Source organism: Rhamphochromis sp. 'chilingali', assembly GCF_963969265.1.
Source record: "Rhamphochromis sp. 'chilingali' genome assembly, chromosome: 1".
NCBI lineage: Eukaryota > Metazoa > Chordata > Actinopteri > Cichliformes > Cichlidae > Rhamphochromis > Rhamphochromis sp. 'chilingali'.
In genome coordinates, this window is record NC_137929.1 from 29,035,049 (window position 1) to 29,047,250 (window position 12,202).

The 12,202-nt window shown below is 39.1% G+C and overlaps 1 protein-coding gene across 2 annotated transcripts in view; it reads right to left on the reverse strand.

Moving 5' to 3' along the window:
* LOC308402910 (receptor-type tyrosine-protein phosphatase delta-like) overlaps positions 1-12,202 on the reverse strand; it is a 421,888-nt gene that overhangs the window by 333,922 nt on the left and 75,764 nt on the right. The window lies entirely within an intron of this gene.

A 12,202-nucleotide genomic window follows, 5' to 3' on the forward strand; every position in this document is an offset into this window, starting at 1 on the left:
CCTGGGAAGGAAAAAAAGGAAGAAGAGAAAAATTCCACAAAGTCTCAGTTATAGGAAGTGCGCGATTAAGGAAAGAGGAAAAGAAAACTGTCATAACATATCCAAGTTCTGCTTTGACTGATTGACTTGAGCTTATGAATTTAGATTTGTTTTCGAGTCTCAGTTAACAGGGGCAACAACCGAAACACTTAAGTAATTCTGTTTCCCATCTGTTATCAACACGATTTTTAATGAGTAAAACCTGACAGTGCGTAGTGTTGAAACCTTTAAAGGATGCTCCACGACTGCAATCTGCTGCCTCGGATATTCACAATAACATCCTCAATTGGCCATTTAAGAAAGTGTAACTGACTGTCTGCGACATTCGGGGGTCTGAAAATCCCAGGGTCAGCACTGGGAGCACTGGGAAAGGCATTTAGCTTCTGCACGTGGTCTCGAAGAGAAGATGCTGGCCTTTTGATTCACAGCTTCATTAAACTGAACGCTCTTCACTGCGAACCACCTGAGTCCCGCCTCCTGCTTCAGACATGTTTAGATGCGTAGAAAGGCGATGAACGGCATGCAGGCCGAGAGTAATTTCCATCTTCAGACAAAGAAATAAATAAATAAAAATCAAATGCACCATTTATTTGTTTATTTTTTTGCAATACAAGGAGTGTTTGTCATGCACTGTATTTATCCGCATGTTAATTAGACTGTGTTGATCATTCCGTCATTCCTGTGAACAAGCAATAATGATTATACATGTTTGGATCCCTCGGCAACTGCTAATAATACCACTCAAGGGTATAATTCAATTGGATGGCATAATTGGCACACAGAGAACAGAGACGCTGGGGAATGGGCTCCCTACGGTCCGTTCTGGAATTATAGTGTGCCGGCGCTGGCAGTGAGGTGCCCTTTAGCTGAAGCCTTTTGCCAAGATTCTGTCTAAGCTCTGGGACCCTGATGGCATCGCTGTCACATCACATAGTGCTGTACCCCGTATTTTAAAATCCTTATATCATCCATTTGAATGAAGAAAGCCATGTACAGTACTAATAACAAAATTAGAGAAAAAAAACAATAGATTAAAAGAAAACAGAATTATATTTTCCCCACACGAGACCCTCTGCTTGCCATTAACAATAGCTCGTAATGTCAGAGCTAGACACACAATTAGACAATGTAATCTTTTTCAGACCACACAGGCATTAGGATTAATTTTGCAGTAGACAATACAGGGATGCGCTTCTATTCAGCAACAGTGAAATTATGTCACTTTGAGCACTATCCAATCTGCTGGCATCCTCTCGTAACCTCACAATTATGTTAAGGTTGCTCGTGCCTCTCAGGAGCACAGGGGTGACTTTGGACACGGGGAGGTTACAATGAGAGGTAATTGCCAAAATCCACGGCGGAATAGCATGATCTCGTTCTGACACCGATGGGAGGCAAAAGACAAAGAGCCTTATGAATATTTAAATTGCAATTTTCTTCATTTTCTTCAATTGACCCTTTTTTGGCTTTAGCAGAAGGGAAACACTGAACGGATGAGGGTGTCAAAACTGCAGCATGTAACTCAAGACGGAAACCGGAGCAAAGCATCAAAGATGTAGTTTGTTTTCCGAGACGCGCACAAGACATAATGCACCAGGTCAGATTGCGGAGTGATAAATCCATATTTAAAATAAGCAGTATTTACAGATGAGGTCAGAAGAATGTCTATAGCCACCATAAAACACGGTGGAGGCTCTGTCATGATTTGGAGCTCCATTTCAGCCAGTGTTGTTGGGGATCTTTTCGAAATTTAAGGACTCGTGAACACAAAAAGTACCACCATGCAATATCATCTGGAAAGGCTTAGCTTCTCAGCATGACAATGATCCTAGACACACTGCAAGTGAAGTAAAAGCAAGACTGATACTGGAACAATCTGGGACTCTCCAGTTGCTCTTAGAAGTGAAGAAGCTTCTTGGATGAGAGGTGAAACATCTTCAAGAAACCTAAAGAAGTCCAGACGCTTTTCTTTCCAAGCTCCTTCAGAGACATACGTTCTATGAAATATTGACCACCAAATTTGTACAAATTTAGATTAGTTACTCCATATGACCTGTAATTTTGGTTCATTTTTTGTAAAATTTGGCTTCCTGAGCCTTTTCTCCATGTTTCAATTCCTTATGAATGGCTTTTTGACAGCCACCCTTCAACTGAGATTGATGAGGCTTAAGTGAATGGTAGATGGATCAACTGAAGACTCATTGACATTGTCAGGGCTTCTCCTATTTAAAGTCATGACTTTCAGATACTATTCATCTGCTGTAGATAGTTTTTAGGACAGTCACTCCTTCTTTTGCTGTCCGCTTATCCAGTTTCCTCAAAATTTTCACAATTTTTTAGCTAATAGCTGTTTTGGGAATTTTTCGTAAAAAGACACAAACAAATTACGCTGCCAGAATATTTTATTCTTCGTTGTCTGTTATGTGTAGACACATTGGTTACTGCTTATATGTAGCTTACCAAACAACAAAAACATTCCCTAAAATTGTCAGGTACAAGGACTGAACTGAGGATGAGTGAAAAAGCAGCCAATGTTCCAAAGAAAAAGTCTGAAAGTCCGAGGACTACTGTTCAAGACCACTTTAAAAGAAATGACAAGAAAGTCTGGCTACTTGAAAGCAAAATAGAAAGAAAGAAGGGCAGTTCAAGACTTCTGTATCATGTCATTAAGAATATTCTTTAATTATTATGATTAAGCCCTGCACACACAGAGTAGAAATTTACACATGCAGTTTTTGTTTCTTTTAAAATTTGCTGTCTCATATGATTGCGCCAACTCAAGGACAGACTTCAGTGTCTTTAGTCAAAGGTTTAAAAAACAACAACAACAACAATAATCATATCAGCAAACTGGCAAACTGTCTTGGGTGTACCCCACCTCCTACCCTATAATAGGCTCCAGCCCCCTGTGATCCTGAATTGGATAAGTGAAAGAAAACAGATGGATGGATAGTGTCATGTAGGAACAGCACAATCACAACAATATTACATCCTTTGAAAAGGAACTTCTAAAACCTTTGCGATTATTTGACTTGTATTTAATTGGGTAATGTAAAGTCTCAAGAAAAGCAGATGACTCGCTGATGAACTATTGATTCCTGCCTCTGTTAATCCCCGTTAGCACCACTGTAAATCTAAGTGAAATTCCCTGATTAACAATGTCATGTTTAAAGCACAATCCGAGATTCAGGGCTCCACTAATTTGTGCAATTACTAATCATATCATCTCCATCAGGCACTAATTAGAGCACATGCACAAGAATGTTGGGGCACAGCTGATAAGGGAAAGGCATTAACTGATACATACTGAAAGTTGCAAGCATAATGAGCACAAGTGCCCACTGAGAGCAACGGAAAACTTTGCATGCAAATATAGCTTGAGGTCAAACTGTGTCTGAACACTCAAAACCATATGTCTCTTGTAACAAGCTTTGGTTTATTAAGACATGTAAAAAAATGAAACATTCAAAAATTATTAGGATTTCTGTTCAATGAGTTCACGAAAAACAGCCCAAACCAAAAAAGCAGTAAAGCGGAGTAGGAGTAGCAGTGACTACTGTTTGGTTATTGTTTATGTGAAAAAGAGTCAAATAAACAATGTAGAATAACTGATACATACAAGATTTGGCAAGCCCCTTGCTGATTCTGACAGTCGACCTGCGAGACAGTTGCTTTGCCTCGGTTCACCGCATCTGTCTGACGTAACATGACTCGCAAACAGGCCCAGCGTGACCTGGCGTGCTCAGGAACACAAGCGCTCTGTCTCAGTGCCACGGCTGCCTCGCTCAGTTGCTAACCTCAGGCGATGCTCCATGTTACCGTCACGTAATGACCCCACCGGGCCATTCGAAAATGTCTTACCTCTGCACATCTCCGCTTATTTAGAATGAAGAAACAAGCTCATTTGCAAATGCATTTGAATCTCCGGGTGCTGCAGAGACGGAGAGAGGGGGAGAGAGAGAGGGCTTTGCCCCGGGCGGCATTTACTGATCGGCGGCCCGAGCAGAACAGATTAGCAGGGTTTCATTCACAAAGTCCAAACTCACTCAGGGGAGATTGCTTGTACCACTGTAAGCATATTGGAATGGCTCCGCAACCGCCGTTCAATTCCTCCCGTGCTCACCAAAATCCCCTTCCTGCCTTGCATTTTTGTGCATAAGCCGTGAATATAAACCGAGAGCGGCACGCTTCATACAAACATCTAATAAATGAAATGCTGGTCGGGAAATAAACTCCATTTGGTTTATATCAACCGAAACCCCCCCACAGTCCACCCCATCAACACTCGCCCGGATAACACAGCATTGTTATTCACCTTAAGACAATTATTTGCCTTCCACAGCTGTTTTGCAGCCGTGTATTGCCAATAATCCTCACAGGCGTGGAGGCCTCCCCGTGCTGTTAGCCCAGCGCAGTGTCACGTAATAAAGGACCGCAAATGCCGCAGGTAAGGCTCAGACACACATTCACACACTTGAACACATTTCCCGGTGAGATATGACAATGAAACACCTTTCCCAAGTATCTGACGCCAGTGTCAACTAGCTGTATAAATAATTGTTTACAGTTGTGATATCTAATGGGTTATTTCTTATTTTCCTCTAAGCTGACAGATGATGGTTGAGTCCAGGTTAAATAGCCATTATAACCATGATGCTCAGGCATAGTCACATATTTTCTTTGGGGTGTTTCTCCCTGTGCTTCGAGAGGATGGATGAAGGTCAAGCCCCAAGCTTAATGATCATTATCACCATGACTCTCGAGCATATTCATAGTTTCCAAGAAGGTTCTCCACTCCAGCATTTTAACTTTGTTCCTTTGTTTTTTTTCCTAAAGATTGTTGTTTGTATTAGTGTTTTTCTTTTTGCATCTCGGCATTCGCTGAGTTAGATTTTGCATTTTAAGCGTGCTGTTTTGATCATGCCAGTGAGCGCATCATTGAGGCATCTCGGCATCTTTGATGTATTGCATACTGATGGAGCGCATGCATTTTCTCCCCGCAGGTTTTAACAATCTCGCAGACTTCCAACTGTTATTTCAACATGTCAATGAATCATCTGCCAGAATGCGCACCCAGGGAACAGATCTGGGCGCTGATGAAGACATCCTGCAAGAGCAATTGTCATTTAAAGTGCTGCAGCCCGGGCTAAAAATGGACATCACAAGGCTTACAATAATTCTGCCTTTAATTAAAAGACAATACGAAGGAATCATCGCACAAGGCGTGGCTTTATTTGAAATGCTATTCATTGTGCGATTTCAAGTGACAGCAATGACATCATGACGAGGTGTAGCAGCACTGGAAATGAGCTTGGTGGTTTATAATGCAGGAATCCGTATCGATCCAGATCTGTGTAGAGGAAAGAGATCAATAAAGCTGATCCCTCTCAGTTGATCTTAAGAGAGCTGAGGTACCAGGTGAAAAATGATCCATTAGAGGGATGTGAAGCAGTCTCAGTGGAGTGCATTAAGTCACTGTTCAAGGCTTTGCTACTGTCCTGTACAGCTGTATGTGTTTAACCGTTTCACTGCATACTCAGAAGAGGAAAAAGCAAAAAATCTTGCTGATTTATGATTATTGTTCACAGTGATTATTAACAACGCTCTAATATAAGTTACAGTTTTAATATATAAACATTGCTGGTTAATTTGAGTTAATTAGCACTGTGCAGTTGCCAACTTTCGTCCCCATATTAATAAGGATATAAATGTACTGTGCATATTTAAGAAAAATCACTTAATTTGGACACAAGTGTCTTTTAAATCAACACAACATAAAATAAAAAAGTACTGCACCTTTGAATCATACAAATTGCATATAATAATGAAAAAATAAATAGGCTTGCCAAAGTCAAAAGTTCAAAGATAGAAGATAAGCTGGCTTGGCTACTTTGGAATAGTTTCTAAGCACCAATATTTTCATGTAAAGTTCAAACAAATGTATGCTGCCTCTCCTGACACCATCACCATTGGGAGGTGGAGAAAACAGGTTAAAAGTCTTCCATCGATCAGTAATATGACCAAAAATGGAAAAAGCACATTTCACATTTCTGCTACTTTACATTCACGTGTAGCTTCAAAGGTATAGAGAAAAAATTCCAACTGTTCTGGGTCAGTTTGACCCAGTATTTGGAGTTTTCATGTCTTGGTTTGATTTTGTATTTTTGGTTATCTTCTTGTTCTAGATGATGATGATGATGATCTAGGTTCCAGCTTATTCTGGTTTAGGTTTATTTCTGCCTGTGTAAGGTCCGTGTTTCTTAGTCTGCGTCCTTGTGTATTGTTTCCTGTTTTATTTTGAAGGATTGTGTCTTAAGTTAGTGTGTCCAGCTTCGCTGCCCCTGTCTCATTAGCCCTGATCTCTCCCAGCTGTGTCTCCCTCCTGTCCTCTATTCCCTGATTACTTCCCTGTGTATATTAGCCCTGTGTTTTCCTTTGCTCAGTGTCGTGTCTTACCCTCACTTCCTCTGTGTGTTCTGTTTGCTAGCCTGCCAACCAGTCTAGTTATTCTGTACTCCCAGTTTAGTTAGTGTTTTTCTGTTCTGCTTCATCCCAGCAAAAAAGCTGTGTATATTGAGTTTCTTCCACCTCCGTGAGTCCTGCATTTTGGGTCCTCTCTTCCTGCCTGCCTACATAGAGACATGACACCGACCATTGAATTAACCCAAATTCTAGCATATCTGGCTAAGGAAAAGATTCCGAGATCCTTTCTACTTCAGGAAAATAAATAAATAAATATATATGTTAGAACTTGGACATTGATTTTTTTTTTTTTTTTTACTCTCAGGTGTCCAGTTTAAAAAAAAAAAAGAAAAAAAAAACAGCTGGTGAATGTGAGCGCTCGTTTATCTGTGTGCTAGTGCCAACGCATGATTTAACACGCTGCAACATCTGCCCTGGTGTGCGATCGCCTCGCGAGGACATTTCCTGGACATTAATCTGAGATTAAATTTGAAATCTGCAGCAGGACGAGCAGGGATTACCGTCGCCTCCTGTCAGTTTCACTTGGCACGAACATGGTATGATCAACACCTCAGGTATTATCAGGCCCACTATACCGGGTCTCTGCACGTGGCACTGGCACAATATACTATAGGTGTCTTTTCCATTCGATTGTTTAATGGAAATATGGTTGCATTTCTTAAAATCTGCCTGTAATTTAATGAATACATTTATAATATTCTGTGCTCTTAAGGCCACAGAATATTCAATATTTACACAACATGGTTAGACTGAAATTGTAAAGTAATTTAGAGTTTGTGATCACAAGTAATGTTTACTCTCATAATTTTGGATCCATTTTTATCCATAAACGGAGCAGTAAATATTCTAAGGGCCTAACTGAAGAGGGGAAACAAGCTAGCTAATTAGGACCTCGATATATTTCTGATTTTCTCTCTATAAGAAACAGACTGTATCATTTAACAGCACCAAATCTGACAAAGGAAAAATAAAAGATGAATGAAAACATCCATGCGGGTCCCTGAAAGCATACTTGAGAGGCGATAGCTGGCTCTCTGTACTCGGAGACTGGCAGCTTTGAGAGAGGAATGAAAAGGCAGACATGTGAAAGTGTGAAAATTCTTCAGAAAGATAAAACCGAGAACGAAAGATTAAAAAAGACAAAAAAAATGAAAGGGAGCGAGAGAAAAAAAGCCATGCCAAAATAAACATCACCACCCTCGCTCTGGCCAGTTAGATCCATTATATCCCGCAGCTTCTTTCTCCACCATTCATTCTTGCAAAACACTGAATCTTATCTCTGGAATAAACATGAAATCCCGTTTAATGAAATTTGCTTGTCTTTTCACCTTTCTTTTACTCTTGTTACACCGTCAAATGTGTGCGACACAAAGCAGCGCAAAACACAATATCTATCCGGGTGAATCACATAAGTGCAACAGCTTTGGCCAGACTGATGTTTTAGCCATCGCTTTAGATAAGGGTTCACCCTGCCGTGACCTGGAAAGATTAAGGTACTGCCCACAGCGCGCCAGATGACGGACCGCCTCCCGACTATTGCCTCCTCAGACCTTCGTTTGCTAAGGATACCTCATTTTGATCATCTTGTGATCTTATTGTGCATTGTTTGCAGATTGAGTGAAGCTTGCGTTAGGCAGCGTCTTGGAAAGAAAAGGTGAGAGAGTATTGATGTAACCTCTTATTGAACAGCTTATTGAACTGTTATTGCAGGGTGGCAGAGAGGTTGCATCGCAATCGGCAGCCTCTCTCTGTTTCAGCAAATGCCTTGAAAGATAAGTGAGCTGTTCTCTTACCTCTGTAATTGTCCAAGAAAGAGCAGGCGGTAATTACCTAATGAAGAACTGATAGTATAATAGCTGCTTCTTTAGTCACTGGGGGTCTGTGTAACGCCTCTCAGTTACAATCGGAAAGCTGCTTCCACTTTTATTTCATTGTGTCACAAAGACACACTCTCGGTTATTTTATTTTTTAATTGTTCACTGGGTTGTTGCTTCAGAATTTGAATTTTGAAGAAAACACAGAAAAGACTCGTTGTACTTATTATCAGTGTCTGTGTACCGCGCTCGAGGCTAGACTGTACCATTAGCACCCTGAGTCAGCAGCCAGCATAGGCCCACGAGCTCATTACGTATTATACAGCACATCTGACCAAGCAATAATTTATCAGCTATAATGGGTATTAATAAACTTCTTCTTTTATTTATGAAGCCAGTATTAGTTTTTTTGCAGGCGTACAAGTACTTTGAGGAACTGTATCTCTTTACATCTGAAATAGACATCCATAATCCATCCAAACTCATTATGATAGCAGCCTTTGAATCATAGACAACACTGTTCCCTACTCATTCCACGGGCTAATACTTCATGATTATATTTCTGCTTTTCACGAACAGCAGCCACACACTGACCAGTGGCTACAGCCAATATTTAAAGACAGACAAGCATTAATCCATTGCCTCTTACAGGCACTCAAGGTGGTCCAAGGGTACACTTGATGCTCTGCAAGTAGCCCGCCTGACGACTGCCCGGCTCCTTCCTCAGATCCTGCTCTCTGCTGCCGAATTTGCAACCGCGTTTGCACCGAAAACACCCGGAAAGGAAGAACTCTGACTTATCACGCACCCTTTAGACAAGACCCCATCAATGGCTACCTTGACCTTCAGGTGTAGAGGGAAACATCGCTGCTGTCAACCTGCAGTTATGATGGAATGCTTGTCTTACAGGTCACAGTGACCTAAACTGGGAATATTACAGCATGCCCATATCCTCCAGGGTAAAACACCAAAGACAGAAAATGTTTTATGCCTTACATACAGTGCAAATAATTAAACGATCAGATGCAAGGCTGGGTTCATGTCCGGCTCAAAGCACCTTCCCTAAGAATATTAATAATAATAATAATAATAGATATTATTATTATTGCTGTTGTTCTCTAATCAAATGTTGAAGCAATAACTCAAACGCGAGCAATTAAAAATTAAACTGAGACAATTATTCATCTGTGAAACACAGAGGGGGGAGGCAAAAAGAAAAGGTATAATTAAAGTTTTTAAATCCATTTTTCATTTGATTCACTTTGATTGAACAAAGCGCTGCAAAGCATTGTTCGTCTTAATGTTAACGCCGCAAAATGTCCCGCTTTCTGGTCTTTCAATCAGTTGCGCACTCGCTGCATGAATAAACAATGACGCTGTGTTCTGTACGCCACTTGAAAAGTGAGTAATTTTAGAGAGTCATTTAATCTAGGATGTGACAAAAAGGCATTTTGACTGAGGCATAACTCCAGGTTTGGAAAACAAAAACTGCTCCCGAATTACTACCGGTGGGTAATTTTGAATTTCCTGTAAAAAGCAGCACAAATTGATATAAAATAGATCAATACAAAAATAAATAAAATTGGTCCATATGAAGGAGAGTTGTTACAATGTGAAGCTTTCAAAAATCGTGTCACTTCCTTTCCCCGCGACTTCGTCATTAGTTCAGTTCAGTTCAGTTCATTTTTATTTCAAACATTTCAAACATGTGCCTTCACAATCATTACAAAATATCATTCCATTATTTGTTTGAAAAGGAGTAGGCTGAAGTATTTACTTATTTGTCCCTACCCCCTCAAGTTTTACCTCTCATTCATTTAATTTTTTTTTTGTCTTAAATTAAACAAACAACATATGAAACATATGAAGTAAAACAAAACATAACATACATAAATCAAAAACAAGAAATTAGCAAGCCCCACCACAGTATAGTTTCTTTCATATGAAAAATACAGAATGTGTATATTTGCAGATACACAAGTTATGGAAAAACAACAAAACAAAACAAAAAAAAACAACCAAAAAAGAACCGCAACACCATTACCAGCAACATTACCGTCCTGGGTTAACCCCGTTTTCTTCATTCTTATACTTATTTAAAATTAGGTTTTTATATTTTACTTTAAACTGTTTTATGTTTTGACTGTCTTTTATTTCTTCTGTTAGACTGTTCCATAATTTAACTCCTGCAATTGAGATAGACATAGTTCTTAAAGTTGTTCTAGCACTTTGTATTTTTAAATTCCATTTCCCTCTTAAGTTATACCCACCTTCTCTTTCTATGAACAATTTACAGATTTCTTTGGGAAGCAATTTATTTCTTACTTGCATTTTGACAAAGAGTGCATTTGTATGGTCCCTGTACCCTACATTATTTATTAATCTAATGGCCCTTTTCTGTATTATAGTTATTGTTTGTGTGTTACTTTTGTATGTGTTTCCCCAGACCTCTACACAGTAGCTCATATATGGCAGTAGTAAAGCACAGTATAAAATGTGCAGTGCTTTCTGATCCAACATATGCTTTGCTTTCCCCAGGACGGCAATGCCCCGTGCCAATTTCCCCCGAACATAAGTAATGTGTGGCTTCCAACAGAGCTTGTGGTCAATGATCACCCCAAGAAATTTTATTTCATTTACTCTTTCTAAATATACATTGTCAACACATATTTCTACTTCGATGTTTTTCTTTTGGTTTCCAAACAACATAAATTTGGTTTTATCGAGATTCAATGATAATTTATTTATATCAAACCACTTCTTTAATATCGTTAATTCCTGTGTGATCATTTCCAAAACCTGTGGCAATTCCCCACCTGCACACAGTATATTTGTGTCATCTGCAAATATTACAAACTTTAAAATCTCCGATACTCTGCAGATATCATTTAAGTACATAATAAACATTTTTGGACCCAGTACTGAACCTTGAGGTACTCCACAAGCTATATCCATCAAATTAGATTTATATTCATTTATTTGTACATATTGTTGCCTATTCCCTACATAGCTTTTTAACCATTCCAAAACCACTCCCCTAAACCCGTACTTTTCCAGTTTTTTTAATAGAATTTCATGATTAACAGTATCAAACGCCTTCTTTAGATCTAAGAAAACTCCGAGCGCATACCTCTTATTATCCATACATTCCGTTATCTTTTCCATTAAATCTATCAGTGCCAAAGCTGTTGATCTGTTGCTTCTGAACCCATACTGACTGTCATTAATTCATATTTTTCCACAAAACTGTCAAATCTTTTTATGAAGACTTTTTCCAGTATCTTAGAGAACTGGGAGAGTATTGACACTGGTCTATAGTTTGTAAAATGATGTCTTTCACTGGTTTTGTAAATGGGAATAACTTTAGCAACTTTCATTTTTTGTGGAAAAACTCCTTTTTGAAACGACAAGTTGAATATATATTTTAATGGTTTTACGATACCATCAATAACTGTCTTTACCGTTACCATATCAATATCATTCCAGTCTGTACTGGTTTTGTTCTTAAGTCCTCTAACTATGTCATAAATCTCTTTCTCTTCCACTGCTCTTAAAAACATTGAGCTACTATTCCTTTCAATATTTTCACCAGTGTCCCTTTCTATTCCATCAACCTTTATTTCTTCTGCCAGTTTTGGCCCTATGTTTACGAAGAATTCATTAAAGCCATTTACTATCTCCTCCATGTTATTAATACTTCTTGTCCCTTCTATAAAGTATCCAGGGTAATCATTATTCCTTGATTCATTTTTGATTATTCTGTTTAATACATTCCATATATCTCTTGTGTTATCTTTATTGTGTTCTAACCTTTTAATGTAATACTCTCTTTTACAGGATCTCATTATATTAGTTAATTTATTTTT